This window comes from Narcine bancroftii, chromosome 2 (assembly GCF_036971445.1).
Source record: "Narcine bancroftii isolate sNarBan1 chromosome 2, sNarBan1.hap1, whole genome shotgun sequence".
NCBI lineage: Eukaryota > Metazoa > Chordata > Chondrichthyes > Torpediniformes > Narcinidae > Narcine > Narcine bancroftii.
In genome coordinates, this window is record NC_091470.1 from 64,400,767 (window position 1) to 64,419,553 (window position 18,787).

An 18,787-nucleotide genomic window follows, 5' to 3' on the forward strand; every position below is an offset into this window, starting at 1 on the left:
CAGATTGTTATTTTCTTCTCCAAATCTTCAATTTCTCTAACTCTCTCTTTCTTCAGTTTAGATGCATAACTGATAATTTGACCTCGTAAAAAAGCTTTCATTGCGTCCCACAAAACAAACTGATCAGAAACAGAGTGAACATTATTAGCAATGAAATCCTCAATTTGTTTTCTCAAATAAACAATAAATTCTGGCTTTTGTAATAACATAGCATTAAATCTCCATCTTAAAGTATGTTGTGTAACTTGAGAATTTTGATATTCCAATAATAACAATGAATGATCCGAAACTAACCTCGCCTTATAATCCACAGATATAACCTTATCCTGTAAATGTGCCGAAATTAAAAAATAATCAAGTCTTGAAAAAGAATTATGTCGAGAAGAATAAAAAGAAAAGTCTTTCTGTGTAGGGTTAAATCTACGCCAAATATCAACTAAATTCAAATCTTTCATCATATTAGCCATATATATCACCATCTTAGATTTCTTAATTACCTTTGGATACTTATCCAATAACGGTTCTAATACCATATTTAAATCCCCCCCCAATCATATTGGAATTAGCTTGTCCCAATAATAAAGATATTTCTGTAATAAAAGCAGTGTCTTCAACATTTGGAGCATAAACATCAATCCAAGTCCAGGCTTCATTAGAAATCATACAATTCAACTTAAGTAGTCTTCCTCCATTTTTCTCCTCATCTTGCAATTGAAACGGTAAATTCTTATGTACCAAAACCACAACTCCTTTTGCCTTTGAATTAAATGAAGAATAGAAGACTTGTCCAACCCAGTCCCGCTTAAGTTTCAAGTGTTCTTTATCTGTCAAATGAGTTTCCTGTAAAAAGGCCACATCTACTTTAATTTTTTTTAAATAAGCAAGTACTTTCTTAAGTTTTATAGGATTATTCAAACCCTGAACATTAAGAGAAGCAAATTTAAATTTCGACATGTCTTATAACGATTAGGAAAAAAAAACCCAAACTCTTACCCCCTTACCCTCTCTTAATACAACAAAAAAAAGAAAAAAAAGAAAGAAGAGAAAAAAAGGAAAAGGGAAAAAAAAATTTAAAAATAAAAAAAATTATATTAATAAAAAAAACCCTTCACTCTTTAATCTAATAATATAAAAAAAAAAGAAAAAACGGGTAGGAGGTTAAAAATACCCCCTCCCGTCTAAACCGCGCAATGCGGTAACTCCCAAAAAAAAATGGGTGTGAGATAACTCACACGTAGCAGATGACTTTCAGAAAATAGTGCCAACTCTCCCCCAACTCTCACTTCATCTTAAACTAACATCATCATTGTTTAATATCCCTTTTTTTTAAAAAAAAAGCATTAGGAAAAAAAAAGGACAACTCTTCTTTTAATCAGTTCCAACTGCAGAGTCACTGTTACGACCATCCCTTCTTGGAGCACGGCTCTTTTCTTTCATCTCTTGTCTCCTTGGAGATCACAGCGGACTATGTCTCTGTTGAAACTGAGTGATTGGTAGCTCTTGAGCAAATGCTATAGCTTCCTTTGGAGAATCAAAGAACTTTGGTTGGTAACCATCTTGAAAAACCTTCAAAACAGCTGGATATCTAAAGGTTGCCTTATAACCTTTCTTCCACAACAACTCTTTAACAGGGTTGAATTCCCGTCGTTGGAACATAACTTCTTGACTCAAATCCGCATAGAAGAAAACTCGATTATTTTGAATTATCAAGGGTGATTTTCTCTGTTGTGCATTTCTAATAGCCACTCGTAAAATTATTTATCTGTCGTAATAATTCAAGCAACGAACCAAAACAGGTCTTGGACTTTGACCTGAAATAGGTCTTCTACGCAAGGCTCTGTGAGCACGTTCCAGTATTATACCTTCCGGAAAATGTTCTTGACCCAGCACCTGCGGAATCCATTCAGTAAAAAATTTTCTTGGGTCTGGTCCCTCCATTCCTTCCGGCAAACCAATAATCTTTATATTGTTCTGTCTGGATTGGTTTTCCAAATAATCAATCTTTTTCACCAAATTTTTATTTTGAATTTGTAAGTCTTCGACCATTTTGGTCACATCTGAAACTTAATCTCGTATTTCGTCTATATCTTCTTCACACGAATTAAATTTATCTCTCACTTCAAGCTTAAAAGCTCTAAACTCAGTCATCTGTTGAGAATTTATTTCCAGCAGAGTATTGAACCTAGTACCAAGTTCAGTCATAATCTTAGATAATCCCTGCATTGTATAAGATAATTTAGATTCAAGATTGACAAGAATCTTTTCAATTGGAAGAAATTCTGGCTCAACAGATTCCTGCTTCTTCTGCATAACCAAAGGGTCTTCTGTTGCTTCCTTCATTCTAGATGCCTTCCTTGTAGTATAACTGCGTGTGGAAACCCCAGCCACAGTCTCTCCAGCAGTGACTGGAGGACGCTGGCTGGGATTTTCCCCAGTCCATAGTGTATTAATTTCTCCCAGTACATCAAGTTGTATAGGTTCTTTTATCTCAAGAGGTGCAGTTTACAGTGCCACCGCTACAGTTGACAAATGCCTTTCCCCAGCCGGTACTTCAACTGATGTTACTACAAGTGGTTCATTCATAACATTGCCGTCAGATGCTACTGCACATGTGCGAACCTGAGTAACTCTTTGTTCTAAAGGCTGTTTGGCGCCCTCTTTAGGGGGCTCTACCAATGTAACATTAATCTCTACATCCGAAAGCTGTACCTCTCTCCTGGGATCCATTTCAGGCTGAGTCCCAATGTTTTTTTCTGTAGGTAGGCTCCAAAACTTGAACTTTTGGAAAATGTAGTTTTTTGATGATCTGTTGTCGTTTTTTTTTTGCTCTTTTTCACCAATTGTACCATCAGAAGTTAAATTAACAGCACTGAAGTTATCTAAACTTTTCAAGAATTTTAACGGGCATTTCTAGACAAAACAATAAGATAGAGTCAGGAGAGGACTGGAAGGCACATCTGATCCTTACGCCATCTTGCCACGCCCCCCATACAAAGCAATGCTGACAATCCCCAATATCTAAGCTTTTCCTCATGGGAGTAAAGATCAGGAACCTTCTCCAATAATTTCAAGACATTTGGAACTGCACAGCTGCAAAAGGTAGGTGCCACCAGGGGCAGTCTACAGGAGGCAAAAACAAGCAGTGGACTCAATTCAGTACTGTATGATCCAGCACACATTAAGGCAAATGTAGACAAATTTGTCACAGATCTAGCAATTCATTAAGATTAAATAAAATTAGATTTAAGATCATGAGTGCAAATATACATGTTGGAAGGTGATTTTTCTATTTAATTTACACAAAGCATTCAAAATGAAAGAATATCACTTCCATCTATTAAGTTCTTCAATCTAGTATCCTCAAAACCTAATGTGATCATCAAATCAAGTTTATTGTCATTTGATTGCATAAATACAACCCAACTGTGTACTTTGGTCCTTGGTGCAAACACGCAGACACTCAACCAGACATAAAACACATACAGAAAAACAAAACGTGCAGAACAAGTACTGTATTCATATATATAAATAAATATTATTTCATAAATAATCTTTGGTTAGTATGAGCAGTTCCTTCTCACTGCCTGTGGGAAGAAGCTATTCCTCACCTCTGATACCCCTATACCTCTTTACCTATGTGAGCAGCTGGAAGATGCCACGTGCAAGATGGAAGGTGTCCTCAATGATTTTCAGACAACGATCCCAGTAGATCACATTGATATGGGGGGCGGGGGGGTGGTGGCAGGATGGTGGTGGCAAGGGAGACTTCAATTATCTTCTCAGCCTTTCTTACGGTCTTGCAGATTGACCTCCAATCCATTTCTCTGCAGGAACTGTGCCACACTGTGATGCAGCTGGCCAGGACATTCTCAGTAGAGCTCCTGGAGAAGGTTGATATAATGGTGGCCGGTATCCTTGCCTGCTTCAGTCTTCTGAGGAAGTAGAGTTACTGTTGTGCCTTCCTGACAAATGAGCAGATGTTGTGTGTCCACAATAGGTCACTTGTTAAGTGAACTCCAAGAATCATGTGAGAGGAAGTCAACACAACCAACAAAAATGTCATATGTTGGAGCTGATATAGTACAGGCTCAGAAAATATTGCCACTTATAAGATTGGAACTTAATCCTTCCTAACACTGGTTATCTGTCTTTTCAGATAAACAGGGAATCCAACCAAAAATTTATCTCACAGATTTATATTGAACCAAATTCCAATGTTAATTGTGAATTCATAATTAATAAGCTCACGAATCACTCTGATATAACAAAATATCCTTTATTCTTTTGACATTCATTGCATCAATTAATTCCATGAGCTAAATAGCTGCATGTTCAGTTTTTAGCACAGTTATTGATAATTCTCAGGTTAATGAACAATTTCAAAACACAAATGTGCTGGAGAAACTCAGTGTCCATAGAAAGGAAAAGATAACATGACTTTATCATCTGCTTTTGATGATGTGTCTAGCGTCAATTAATTAATTCATACCTTCTCATGGGGTGTTGTTAATGTAAATGTTAATTCAAACCAGTTGAAATAAAATTCTGCCTCAGTTACTCAAACTTATGCTGGGTGATCAATTCCAGAGTGTTCATTAATGAGAGGTTAAAGTGAAAGGTTGAGGATTCATCACTAAATAATGTTGAATGGAGCCCAAATGTTCTTGCTTTCAGAAACTTAATTAATGTGCTTCTGATTCCCATACTTGTACATAACAATGCTGACCTTCGCAAAGTCATATTACAACTCCTCACCTCTAAACCATTTACTAACCATTATTATTATGAATTAACTTGTCTGTAATTTTGCTGTTTTCACTTTACAATCAGGGCTTCCTTGAGCAAAAGGTGAAAACACAGGCTAAATGGGAGCTCACTGAAAAGAATATCTCATTCAGCACACAATATTTGTCCTAACTGCTGCAAAGCAGACTGATTCACCGCTGGCAGGAATTGCCTAAGTGCCTCTTACAGTCAGAAAGAGAGAAAGAGAAGCAAAAGCGAGTCCCCCCAGAGTCACAGAGTGTCTGTAGATTCCTCTCCAGTGCTTCTGCAGCCACACACAGTCCAGTCCAAACCATTGGCAACCCAAGCTCCAAATATGAGCCTCCATCAAGGTCAGGGACTTTTCATCAGCCTTGGTACCTCCTTACATCCTGGTTCCGATACCTGGTATCCCTCGAGCCAGTTTGAGCCATTCTCCAACAGTCCACAGGCTAGCGAGAGTCTCCCAACAGCAGTCTCCAGCAGCCCGCAGCTCCATGGGTTCCTCGCCTCGGGTCACCAGCAGCCCACCGCATGCTCTGGTCCCTCACCCACAGAGCCCCCTCACTGGTCCGCTGCCGTGGTCACGGGTCATTGCCATGGGTCATCTCCTCTGCTTCTCCCTCTCAGTCCCTCTCTTGTGATCTTCCCGTCCTCTGATGCCCTGCTCCTGCCTTCCGTTTCCCCGGAGTCTGCCGCCCCCTTGTGGCTGCTGCTGATTAATAGGTGCCGCCATCTTGGACGCAGACCCGCCGTCGCAGGATTTCATATAAAAAAACTCCTGTTGGCTCCCTCAACAGGCTATTTAAACCCCATTTGGAGTTGAAAGCAGTCGACTGGATGGCTGGACCCTGCAGACTCCCTCACTCTCCGGGGTCTGCTCCAGTAGCAGCTGCTGCTACAGCAGCTATGACAGCGTTGCCAACTTAGCTCTTGTTAAAAGCTGGAAAATTCACCATCGCTGCTCTTGTCCTCATTATTGCCCATTACAGAGACAACTCTAATGTTGCTAAAGCAAACTGCTTTCACCATATCAACTGGTCTTGCATAACACTGTATGAATTATAGTTTGAAAATATGACATAATACCACAGTGCAATTTCTATTATTTGTTTGTTTTTTTGGGATCTGGTCAAAACTAGAAAAGCCACCTTTTCCTGCCCATCGTTAATGATCCTTAAGGAGTTGGGGGTGAGCCACCTTCCTGAATATACTCCCATTGGTTTGCTAGACAGGAAGATTTCATGGAAGAGAAATGATTGACCTCCAATGACCATTGGTAGTCTTGATAAAGGGACCAAATCCAAATAATTGTCCATTTCTCTCCAATGATGCTTCTTGACCCACTGAGCCCCTCCAGCTTCTCTTTGTTGTCTTCCCAATTGACTGCTTTTACCTAGATATTGACTTCAGTTTTAATGGTGCACCTTGATGCCATTTTCAATCAAAAGCTCAAGGGCTGTAATTCTCACCTTCTCTATATATTTTAGCTCTATGGTCCATACCTCAGGCAAAGCTGTGATGAGGCCAATTCTTAACTGGATGATTGTCTAATCACTGCTGCTTGATAGTACATTCAGTTACACTTCCCTTCATTTTGCTAATCATTGAGAAACTAATTGGGTGCAATTGGCCAGATTAGATATGCATAATTTTTCATAAAGGGAACATATCTGGACAATTCTCCATATTGTCTGGTCAGATTCAATGCTTCAACTATGCAGGGACAACTTGGCTAAAGTGGCAGGTACACCTGGTTTTGCTCCCAGCATGTCGTTTTGCATTTCTCAATCTAAAGTTGTTGCTCTAACTTGACATAAAGATAGAATGAGGTGGCTACTAAACTATGGTGGTGTACTTTTCTGCTATGTATAGCTCTCAGTATCTCATGAGCAACTAGATTGTGTGTCTATTTAGCAAGAATGCTGGATGGGTCATAGACATAGTACAGCACCTGATATCTGTGCCAACCCCAATGCTAATTTAAGGTAATCCCCTCTTCTGCACATGGTAAATGTCCCACTGTCCCCCTGTCTGTTCATGTGCCTCTAAATGCCTCTTAAACATTGCTTTTACGTCTTCTTTGACCTCCTCACCTGACTGCACTTTGTCGTAGCTCAGTGAAAGGTAACTTCAGTGCAAAAATCCAATATGATTTAAGAATGATGGATCATGAATTTTGGTGAAAAATATGAAGCTCTGCTTGTATATTCAATAAGATTGGGTGTAATATGCACACAGGTCAGTACTTCATTTGATCTTCAACTGTTCAGTTTTCTGTACGTTGTGAAGGCAATGCAAGGGCATTTTATGTCAGGTAATCCAAGTTGTCTGAAGTTGTCATTTGTCATAAAATACAAATTGTTGTTACTTACACCATTGCCAAGTATGATGAAAATCTATTAAATTTATATCAGAAAACACTAGAGTACTACAATAAGAACATAACTCAATCTGAAAAGGAAATTATATGTTTTCTAACTGGAGCAGCAGATTAAAAGGAGTTGTAATTCAATGAATCATGTTTATTGTATGAATTATATTTTCAAACAAGTCAATAGGGGAAGGTAAAGAAGAAAGGGAAAGAGAGAGGGGAGGAAGTTACCTGAAACAAAGACAATCATCATTCTAATTTCATGTCGAGTGAATTTTTTTTCAACCTGTCAAGTCAGTTTGGCTCCAAAAAATCTTTGGATAACTGAGGATTTCTGATTGTTTTGGATATCCTCACTTATCCAAAATTTTTCGGAGGCGAAATGACATCACTTCCAGGTCCAAAAAAATTCTGGATAAATGAGGATTTTGGTTTATCTGATTTTGAATAATCGGAGTTGTACTGTAGTAAGGCTAACAGAAATAAAATATATCAAAATTGCAATGGTTTACTGATTATTGAGGACCCCAGCATTAAGATGCAAAGAAAATGTTACACAAATATTTGGAATGTTGGAGACAAATGCTTGAAAACTGCAGTGTAACCTAAAAGAGGAGTTAGTTTGACACAGCAGTGCAACCCTAAGTAAAAATCTTCATTTAGGCTAGAAACTGAGATGGGGCAAGGATAGTGCCCAGGCATGGCTCAACTAAACAGAATTTGACAAATTGAATGAGGAATCAGAGACCAGAAATTAAGCAGTTGTTATAAGGAGGGACAAAGAAGGAGACTGGTATAAAAACGATGAACTGGGTGATAATGAGACTGGAGATTTTGATGGAGATCACATGATTGGGGTAGCAGACTGGAGGTGCTAGGGGCACGCTAAAGTTTGAAGAGTGAAGAGGGATTGTTGTTGTGTGGCATCAAGAGTTGGCCAGTCATTCACTTACCAACCAATTTTGAACATCGTTGATAACTTTTTGTTGATCTGGGAGTGCCTGACAGCACATTTTCCTGTGACAGCTTGATCCAAGTTCCAAACAAGTCCCCAAATGTGTCCAAACTAGTATTGGTTTAGAAGTTTAATTACCCTGCATGAACCTGATGCAAAATTGATGGGGCCTAAAGATTTCAACTCTTGAAAGTGTGATAAAGTGCTTAGTTGAATTTCCAGAATATTAAAATGTAACTCACTTATAGTAATTATTACACTTCATTCTGTGTGGGTAAAAAATTAATTTTCATATTACAGTGACGGAGGAGGTAATGAAGAGGGAGGAGGTTATGGAGAGGGAGCAAGCTATGGAGATGAAGTGGGTTGCAGAGAGGGAAAGGGTTATGGAGAAGGAGGGGGTTACAGAAGGGGAATTACAGAGAGGGAGGAGGCTAGGGAGAGGGAGGGGGTTATGGAGAGGATGTTACAGAGAAGGAAGGGACTACGGAGATGGAGGGGGATGAGAGAGAGAGGTTATAGAAAAGGAGGGGGTTTCAGAGAGGGAGGGGTTAATGGAGAGGGTGAGGGTTACAGAGGGAGGGGTTCATGGAGAGAGAGAGAGATGGGGTTACAGAGAGGAGGTTATGGGAAAAAGAGGATTACAGAGAGGGAGAGGATTACAGAGAGAGAGGGAGGAGGTTATGTAGATGAAGGAGGTTGCAGAAGGGGGATTACAGAGAGGGAGGAGGTTACGGAAAGGGAGGGGGTTATAGAGAGGATGTTACCGAGGGGGCTACGGAGATGGAGGGGGTTGGAGAAGTTATGAAGAAGGATGGGGTTTCAGAGAGGGAGGATGTTACAGAGAAGGGGTGATGGAGAGAGATGGGGTTAGGGAGGGAGGGGGTTTATGGAGAGAGAGAGGGGTTACAGAGAAGAGGTTATGGGGAGAGAAAGTATTACGGAGAGGGAGGGGGGTTACAGAGAGGATGTTAGTGACGGAGGGGGTTGAAGAGGGAGAGGTTATGGAGAAGGAGGGGGTTTCAGACAGGGAGGATGTTTTGGAGAGGGGTTAACAGAGAGAGGGAGTAATGGAGAGGGAGGGGGGTTACAGAAGGAGGGGTTTATGGAGAGAGAAAGGAGTTACAGAAAGGGTGAAGGACTGAGCCATGGAAAGATTTGAAAGGCAGAGAGAATTAATCACTAACACCCAGGCCAGACCATCAAGAGTTGATTGGGATGTGATGAGAGTTTGGAGATAATGTGGGAGGATTTGTGAAAGCAAGACTTTTTCAATAGGAAAGAGATGCTGGAAACAACTGCAATGATCAGAATAAACACTGACCTGATTTCAACTTTTCCACAGCCTGTTATACTTTTGGATTCAGATTAATTTCATGGGCAATATTTAGAACAGGAGCTAGCAATTGATTCCTCAATCATTTCCAACATTTCAGTTCAGTGATTGCAGCACTGTTGCTCCACTAAATCCACTCATCCTGGTTCCCTCAATACACTTGCCAATAAACATCTAACACTAACAGTTTTGAGTGAAGTCCCTCTTGCACTCATTGCGATTCCTCAGAGTAGAATAAACAGTAAATTAGAACAAACAGAGACCACATTAAGAGAAGGTCTAAACAAGAAGAACTTCACAATTAGTGGAGCACAACTAATCCTGATCATCAGTGGTAAGTCCCGTGCAGATGTGTACAACAGATGTCAGGTCCGGGAGAAATATGAAGAAGAGAAAAATGGAATCGCTTACATCACTAATTTCAAGCCATTTCTTGATGTGACACAGATCAGGACTCAAAATGTATGAAGAGCTGCATGATGGAGCACATCAGAATCACCATGGTAACGCTGTCGCTCGTTGCCTTTACTTAGCTAGAAGGATGCAGGAAACAAGAGCCATTCCCCCTCAGAGAACCACAAAAGATTAGTCCAGCATTCCATCTCAGACAGAGTCAAAGAGCTGAACTGAAGGCCTTGAACCTGGTAAGTAATTTAAAGCCTGAGAAGCACAGCAATATGACATTGATTGCTCTTCATGGTTGCTTTAAAATAAACAGAGAGAGGAAGTTTTTGTCTGGTGACCTTTCTCTGTAATTACAGAAAGACGAGGTAGTTGTGTAAAGTGCAATTTCACAGCAAACTAGGTCTAACCTCACTGCCAGCAAGAAATCAAGAAGGCCACATGCTAACCAAAACAAAAAAAGCCTCTGGAAGCAGATGTTTTGCCTGCTTTAGTTCCAAATCTTGGTTAAGAGGAACTTGAATCTTAAATTCACAACTTCATCCATGAAGAGGAGGATGTGCCAGTGGTCAGCAAAGACACGATGGTCATCCTCATCTTCAAGAGAGAAGATAAATCCAATCGCAGTGACTGCAGAGCAGTCTCTTAACTGCTGGCCGTTGAGATAGTCACCAGCTGAGTCCTCCTCAACCACTTTGTCTCACTGGCCAAGTAGCTGCTCCCAGATCACAGTTAGAATACTGCACGACCACACCAAGAGAAATACGGAAAGCAGTGTCACTTTACATAGCCTTTCATGACTTTGATCACCTATCAAAAAGAATTGTAATATTTTCTCAAATTGGGCTGACTGTAGAAGTGTGTCTGCATCTCATATCTGTCCTCATGATGTGACTAACAAAAAGAGTTAAAGTCCAAGCAAGCCTATGTCAACTTTTCAGTACTCGTCTGCCTTTCTCACTGCAATACTGCATCTCAGCTCCAATGAGCATTCAACTATCCTGGAGTTAATCTACAGGGCAAATATAAATCCATTTAACCTTCACTCCAGAAGCAAGAGCAGCCCAACATCAGTCATTGGATTGCAATATGCTTGAATACAAGTGTGCCCAAAGGATGAACACATTGAACATCATTGTCAACTCATCCACTGAAAATCCAAAAGCAACAGAACTGCAATTAGTGGAAAACTGAAATAGAAAATGAAAACATGGGAGATAATCTGGAGAGTCTCTGGAATAAGACAGCAGCATTGTAAAAATATAAAAAATTAATCCTCATTTTCAGAATACAGTTCTCATCTAATAAAGGCAGAACATGCAGAATTAGTGTGATTTTATCAAAGGGAAATGGTTTCTGAATGGAAAAAGTGGAGAAAGTGAAGGCAGAAAATATGGCATTTGTTTTTATTCCCTATTCACAGTCAGAGGTTAAATATTTGGAGTTACAGCACAAGTTAAGCATTCATCACACTCTTAAGATGCTAATATGATTAGAGGATTAGTTAAGTGACAGAAAACAGGGAGAAATGGTTAAGTGACATTTCGAGAGTACAGAGTTTCTATTTTCCCGTAAGATGAAATGCAAGATTTACAAGTAAAAGAAACTTTGTTTTCTAGGGATATTAAGGCCCTGGTTAAAAGAAAAAAAATAGAGGTGCATTAGTATATAACAGTTATAGGCAGCAAGAAACAAACAAGGAGTATAAAATTCCAAGAAAACACAAGAAAGAAATCGGGAGGGCTAAAAGAACGCATGTGGTTACTTTGACAAACAAGGTGAAGGAAAGTCCCAGGGGCATCTACAGAGAGATAAAGAATAAAAGGATAGCAAGGGACAAAATTGGTCCTGAAGATAAGAGTGGTCATTGATGCATGGAGCCAAAAGAGATGGGGGAGATGTAAAATGGATTTTTTGGCTTGGGTATTAACTCAGGAGTCCATGGACCCTAAATGTATTACAGAGGAGGGGGTGCTTGTGACTTGAGACAAGTAAGGGTGGATAAACATAATCAGGGAGGCTTGTGAAGAAATTCTAGGGATCCTCAGAGGTTTTTTAAAACATCTTTGGCCACAAGTGAGGTTTTGGAAGATAGCTTATGTTCCATTGTTTAAGAAAGGCTCTAACAATAGTCCAAGAAATTATTAGCCCAGTGAGCCTGATATCTGTAGTAGATAAATTATTGGAAGGTGTTCTAAGAGATGGGATATACAAGTATTTGGATAGACTGGGACTGATTTGGGATAATCAACATGGTTTTCTGCATGGTAGATCATGTCTAACAAATCTTATGGAGTTTTTTGTGGTGGTTTCCAGGAAAGGTATGAAGGAAATATAATAGATGTGGCCTAGATGGACTTTAGTAAAGCTTTTAACAAGGACCCACATGGGTGGTTGGTTAAGAAGGCTTAGTTAGTATTAAGGATGAGATAGTGGGAGAAGCCAGATAATGGCTTATGACTAGTGGTGTGCCTTAGGAATCAGTGCTGGGTCCATTGTCATCAATATACTTTGTATATAATGGTGGATGATGAGGTGGTAAATTGGATCTGCAAATTTGCAGAGTACGCATAGATTGGATGGGAAATTGGCAGTGAAGAAGGCTTTCAAAGCTTGCAGTGGGACCTGGGCCAGCTGGAAAATTGGGCTGCAAAATGGCAGATGGAATTTAATACAGACAAGTGGGAGATGATGCACATTGGGCGGACAAACCAGGGTAGGACTTACACCATAAACAATTGGGCACAACGGAGTGTGGTAAAACAGAGGGATCTGGAAACACAGAAACATAATTCCTTGAAAGTGGCATCATAGTTAGGTAGGATCCTAAAAAGAGCTTTTGGCACATTGGCCTTCATAAATCAAAACATTGAGTATAGAACTTGGGATGCTATACTGAAATTGTTAAGACATTGGTAAGGCCAAATTTCAGAATCAGAATTTATTGTCATGAACAAGTCATGAAATTTGGTGTTTTGCAATCTCATCAATAGTGCAAATATTCATATTATAACCATGTTTGACATCACTATAAAAAAATGTAAATAATAGAGCACAAAAAGTAAGGCAGTGTCTTTGGTTCATTGATTATTCAGGAATCTGATGGCAGTGGAGAAGAAGCTGTCCTTGAGCCATTGAGTTCTCATCTTTAGGCTCCTCTATCTTTTTCCCAGTGGTAGCAGAGTGAAGAGAGCATGGCCTGGGTGGTGGGGGTCTTTGAGGATAGAGGCTGCTTTGTTAAGACACCGCCTCCTTTAGATGTCCTCAATGGATTGAAGTCTGGTGCCTGTGATATCGCAGGCAGAGTTAACAACTCTGGATTTTATTCTTGTCCTGAGAGTTGGTACCTTCATACCAGGCAGTGATGCAACTAGCCAGAATGTTCTCCACAGTGCACATGTATAAGTTTACGAGTGTCTTCAGTGACGTATTAAATCTCCTCAGACACTTAATAAGCCAGTCCCCAGCAGCCCAAAGCATGTGTGGGTCCTATGACCAAACCATCAACAGCCTATAGTCTGTAGGGTAAATGCAAGTGGGATTTTTCCATTAGAAGGCATTATTGAAAGTTGAAATACTTAGGGTGAACATTCGGGGGAACTGCTTCACTCAAAAAGCAGTGAGAGTTTGCAATGAGCTACCAGCAGAAGTGATGGATGTAGGCTTAATTTTACTCCCAAGCCTTCAGATTGAAGTATTAAGGTCTCGCTGCTATACAGTATTTACCTCAGTGATTTAAAGTTTAGAATGTGGCATTAAGGAACCTGTAAATGAGGAGAAATTTAGCATGCTGAACAAACATTGCCAGGAAGAAAAGCCACGTCCTCACCTATGTTTTCAGTCCCTGATATTCATAAGGACCTGAACACTATTAATTTTTTTTTAATCTTAAAAAAGAGAAATTATTAAAATCACCTAAAGCACTTCTAAATGCTTAAAAGCATTTAAAAAATGAGTTTGAAAAATAATGAACTCTACTGGTGTAGAGCTCGTCGAAAGAATCAAAGACTTGTTGATCCAAACCAAGGCTTTTATTAGCAAAAGACAGGAGCTCTTCACAGGTGGCCGACCAGTCCGGAATGATCCGACCTGGCTAGGGACACAACCCTTTAAGGCCCAGACAGTAGGCGTGGCTTAGCTCTCAGCCAATCGCTGTAAGCACAGTCTAGATACTGTAACTATATACACTATATACATTGGTGATAGATCTGTACTATCACAACTGGCACTTGGAAAATCTCCATCAGAGAGGATGGGCAGAGACCCTGGCGTAAGGTGAAAGAGATTTGTCAAAATCAGAGCTGAACAATTTCATTAAATTTATGCTCAATTGTTAAAATTTATCTTGAATCCATTGGCTGTAATTTATCAATATGTTTGAGTGTTTGTGTTGGGATACACGTTTCAGATCCAAACTTACCACACTTATGCAAATCAATCCTAGCAATTCATCACAGACCTGTTCATCCACATAAAATAACTTCAGTTATTTGAAAAGTGTGCAGTCAATGGCAACTTAGTAACCAGTCATGGTCAGGCACCCAAGTGAAGAGAAGTAATTAAAATCCTGAATTTTTTTTAACAGTTGTGAGATTTTCTCAGTGAAGTTGCTTCTTTAAGAACAGAGACAAATGAATCAATGTACCAAATTGAGTAATAGATTCGAGGAAAAGGAAGCACACTCACAAGGTTTGTGTTTGTGACTAACAATTGCAGTGTTGGCAATGAAATGAGAGAGCACCATTCTCCAGAAGAGAATACTTTGATGAAGGGTTCAAGTCTGAAACGTCGGTTCTGTATCTTTGCCTTTGCTACATAACGGACACTGTTTGACCTGCTAAGCTTCTCTAGCATTTTGTGATTTTACTTCAACCACGGCGTCTACAGAATTTTGTTATTTAATTCTCCAGAGGAGATGGGGTGAAAGCAAAATGTAATCAGAACATCAAGGAGACAGATATATATAATTGCCTGTTGAGGGGAAAATGTTTTTTAACATAACAATACCTCAAAAATGGTCAGGATCATTGGGACATCAGTAGTTTTTCTGCAACAATTGTTCTTTATGAATTAGTAAATGATCTTCCTTAGGGGTGGTATTTAATTTAAATGGAATGAATTAACCCCTTTCAATAGTCTCAGTAATGATGGATGGTGCTGCAGTTCCATAGTTTAATAAAGAATATTATTAGGGCTGGAGGGAATGCAATATTCATCTCAGTGATATGATGACAATTAGTAAAGTCAATGAAGGATCTATGGGGATGGAAAGAATAACTAAATGCATATTTAACATAAAGCTTAATTGTTTAAAATCAATTCAAATTATTTTATATTTTTAAGAAAGGAAGTAATGATGTAGTAAATTGTAATTTCAAAATCCACTTCTCCTTGTGATACAACAAGTCTTGTACTCCAGTAATCTATGTACATGAGTAATAGTTGAATTTTATGGACCAATTCTTAGGGTAAAATTTAGGAGGTCGACTGTTACACACATACTGTTTAGGACTGCGGTATGTACCAGCATTGTTCGAGGTGTCAGGAGCTCAAATGGGCTGCATGCGGCCTGGACTGGGGAATAAGTATGCAATCGGAATGTCGGGAGCTTGGATGGGCGAGCAACTGGGGCCTGGGTGAGAGTCTGTGGTGGAGGTATCAGGATATCTGGAGGATTGGCCTGGATGAGAGACAGCAGTCAAGGTGTCAAGATTCATGACCTGACTTTGATAAATCTTGGGGCATCTCTTGAGAAAAAAACATTATTTTCTAATGTCAAATCCTATCTATTTGTGCAATATCATTCCTTAATGTGTGAGTATTTTATGATTTTATGTGAATATTTTGAGTATCATTTATTGTTTTTTTATTATTTACACTGTGCATAATATAAAAAATTAGTTATATTTTTAGGTTGGAACTTACAAGACTCTACAGCAGTTCTTGTAGGTTGGATGATACAAAATTAAACTATTTAATTTAATGGACTACAAAACTGCCTACTGTCTTTTTAATGAAATAGACATTTTGTCATCGATTAGTATATGTATTCTGAGGATTATGGCTAATATCTGATGTGGTCTATCCAATCTAAGTACTCACCAACTTTCCTTCAACTCCTGCTTCTCCATAGTAATGGCCTATGACAGGGACCAAGTATTGATCCTTGTGGCATACCACTGGTCACAGACCTCTAATCTGAAAAACAACATTCTACCTCCAAGCCAATTTTGTATCTAACTGGATCCCATGTGCTCTCACCTTCTGATCTAGTCCACACGTGGGACTTTATCAATCACCTTGCTAAAGTCCAGGTAAACTTGCGCATGACCACTCTGTCCTCTTCTTTCTTATGGTCATCTCTTCAAATTGGTAAGACATGATTTCCAATGCTCAAGCCATGCTGACTATTTTTAATCAGTTTTTTTCTTTCCAAATGCAGTTAGATTCTGTCTCTCAGAATCTCTTCCAGTAACTTCCCCACCACAGCAGTGAGGTTAAAGTTAAATTTAGATATTGAGCACAGAAATAGGTCCTTCTGGTCCATGAGTTAATCGCCCAGATACACCCAATTAACCTACAACCCCCATAACGTTTTGAAGGGTGGGAGGAAACCAGAGCACCTGAAGGAAAAGCATGCAGACACAGAGAGAATGCACAAACCCTTACAGACAACACGGCATTCGAACCTGGGTCATTAGGACTGTAAAAGCAGCGTGATAACTGCTATATTAACTGTGCCACCCGATGTATAAGAGAAACTATTACAATGTGTGAGAGAAATCCAATTGTACGAGTTTGGACATGTTGACCAGCTAATTCTGTCTGACTGAGTATCTTTAGAGTTTTATTTTCATTCATTTTTTTTCCTGAAAAAAACACCTCTGATCATTAAAATCATTATTAATGCATGATATGATTTTTTTTTTTAAAGCTGCAAGTGCTGGAAACCTGGAATAAAAACAAAAAATGCAGCTCAAGCTCAAAAAGAGAGAGAACACATTAATCTTGGGAGAAAAAAAGGTGAGGCAGGCATTGGGTGGAACAAGGAGAATATCTGTAAAGGGGTTGCATAAAGTGGACATGCCAGTTCCTCTTTCTACAGATTCTGCCTGAACTGCTGAGATTTTTCCATTATTTCCTAACTTCCAATACAGTGCCCTCCATAATGTTTGAGACAAACATTTTTTCCTTTATTTGCCCCTGTGCTCCACAGTTTTAAATTTGTAATCAAACAATTCACATGTAATTAAAGTGCCCATTCCAGATTTTATTCAAGGTTACTTGTACATATTTTGGTTTGACCATGTAGAAATTACAGCTCTTTTTACACGTACTTCCCCATTTCAGTGCGCCATAATGTTTAGGACATTTGGCTTCACAGGTGTTTTGTGATTTCTCAGTTATGTTTAATTGTGCAGGTATAAGAGAGCTGGGCTTGTTTCTCAGCCAGTGGTTCTCAACCTTTATCTTTCCACTCATATACCACTTTAAGTGTTCCCCATGATATAGGTGCTCTGTGATTAGTAAGGGATTGCTTAAGATGGTTTGTGGGTGCAAAGAAAAAGTTTGAAAACCTCTGTTTTAATCGTACCTAAATGACTCATTATGTGCATTGTTTCATAACTCAATGGACAATTTTTCTGAAGCAAAATATTTCAGTAACAATTGGGTTTAGAGCAGTGATTCTCAACCTTCCCTTCCCACTCACATACCATCTTAAGCTATCCCTTATTAATCATCGAGCACCGACGGCATAGGGATTACTTAAATTGGTATGAGAGTGGAAAGAGAAAAGTTGAGAACCACTGATCTAAGCTTTTGATCACCTTTGGAGTTGGAATTTGCCATTTTTCAACATGAGGACCAGAGTTGAACCAATGAATGACAAAGAAACTTTTATAATGCTAAAAAAACAAGAATAAAACAGCAAGAGCTATCGCCTAAACCTTACTGAATATTATTAAGAAGTAAAGGCATACTGGTGAGCTCAGTAATTTCAATGGAACTGTTTGGCCAAGGAAGAACTTCACTACTGATGACAGAAGAATTCTCATCATAATAAAGAAAAATCCCCAAATGCCTTTCCAACAGATTAGAAACACTGTCAGGAGGCAGATGTGGTTCTGCCCAATGACTATTGTCCTCAGAAGACTTTATGAACAGAAATACAGAGGTAAGATGCAAACCTCTAGTTAGCCACAGAAACAGGATGGCCAGATAACAGTTTGCCAAGAAGTATTTAAAAGAGCCTGCAGAATTCCAGGAACAGGTAGCGTGGACAGATGAGACCAAGATTAACCTGTGTCAGAGAAATAGCAAGAGCAAAGTGTGGTGGCATAAAGGAACTGTCCAAGCCTCATCCGTGAAACACGATGGTGGGGGTGTTATGGACTGGGCATGTATGGCTGCCACAGGTACAGGCGTACTTATCTTCATTGATGTTGAAACTGCTGATGGCAGTAGTAAAATTAATTCTGAGGTGTATAGACACATCTTATCTGCTCAAGTTCAAGCAAATGCCTCCAAACTCATGGTAGGGTAGTGCTCATCCTACAGCAAGACAATGATCCCAAATGTTATGTCTCTGTGTTGCTTGGGAGGCTTCTTAAATAACTTAGAGATGCAAGATTCAAATGACAAAAGAGACTTTACTTACTGATGCCTTCCACCATCTCCGGAAACTGTTCACACATATACATATACCCCACAGTGGTGCACTGCAGTTACTACAGTGAGAAGGGTGTATTCTTACATGGTCACAAAATAGTTCACATTATCTTGACTATATAACACCAAACATATTGTAAAAGTAACAAAGGAGTTTTTCAAAGCTAAATACTGAAAAATAATTGAATGGCCAAGTCAGAGAGCCAATCTAAATCCAATTGAGTATGCCTTCCATATGCTAAAGAGAAAATTTAAAGGGACAAGCCCCTGAAACAAGCAGGAGCTG

At 39.3% G+C, this 18,787-nt stretch overlaps 1 protein-coding gene across 1 annotated transcript in view; it reads left to right on the forward strand.

Moving 5' to 3' along the window:
* The window catches only part of ccdc175 (coiled-coil domain containing 175), a 340,062-nt gene that overhangs the window by 191,523 nt on the left and 129,752 nt on the right, over positions 1–18,787 (forward strand). The window contains exon 4 of the mRNA XM_069916865.1: positions 16,766–16,854. The gene's annotated coding sequence lies outside the window, so the exon portion shown is untranslated. The remainder of the gene's footprint in view (positions 1–16,765; positions 16,855–18,787) is intronic.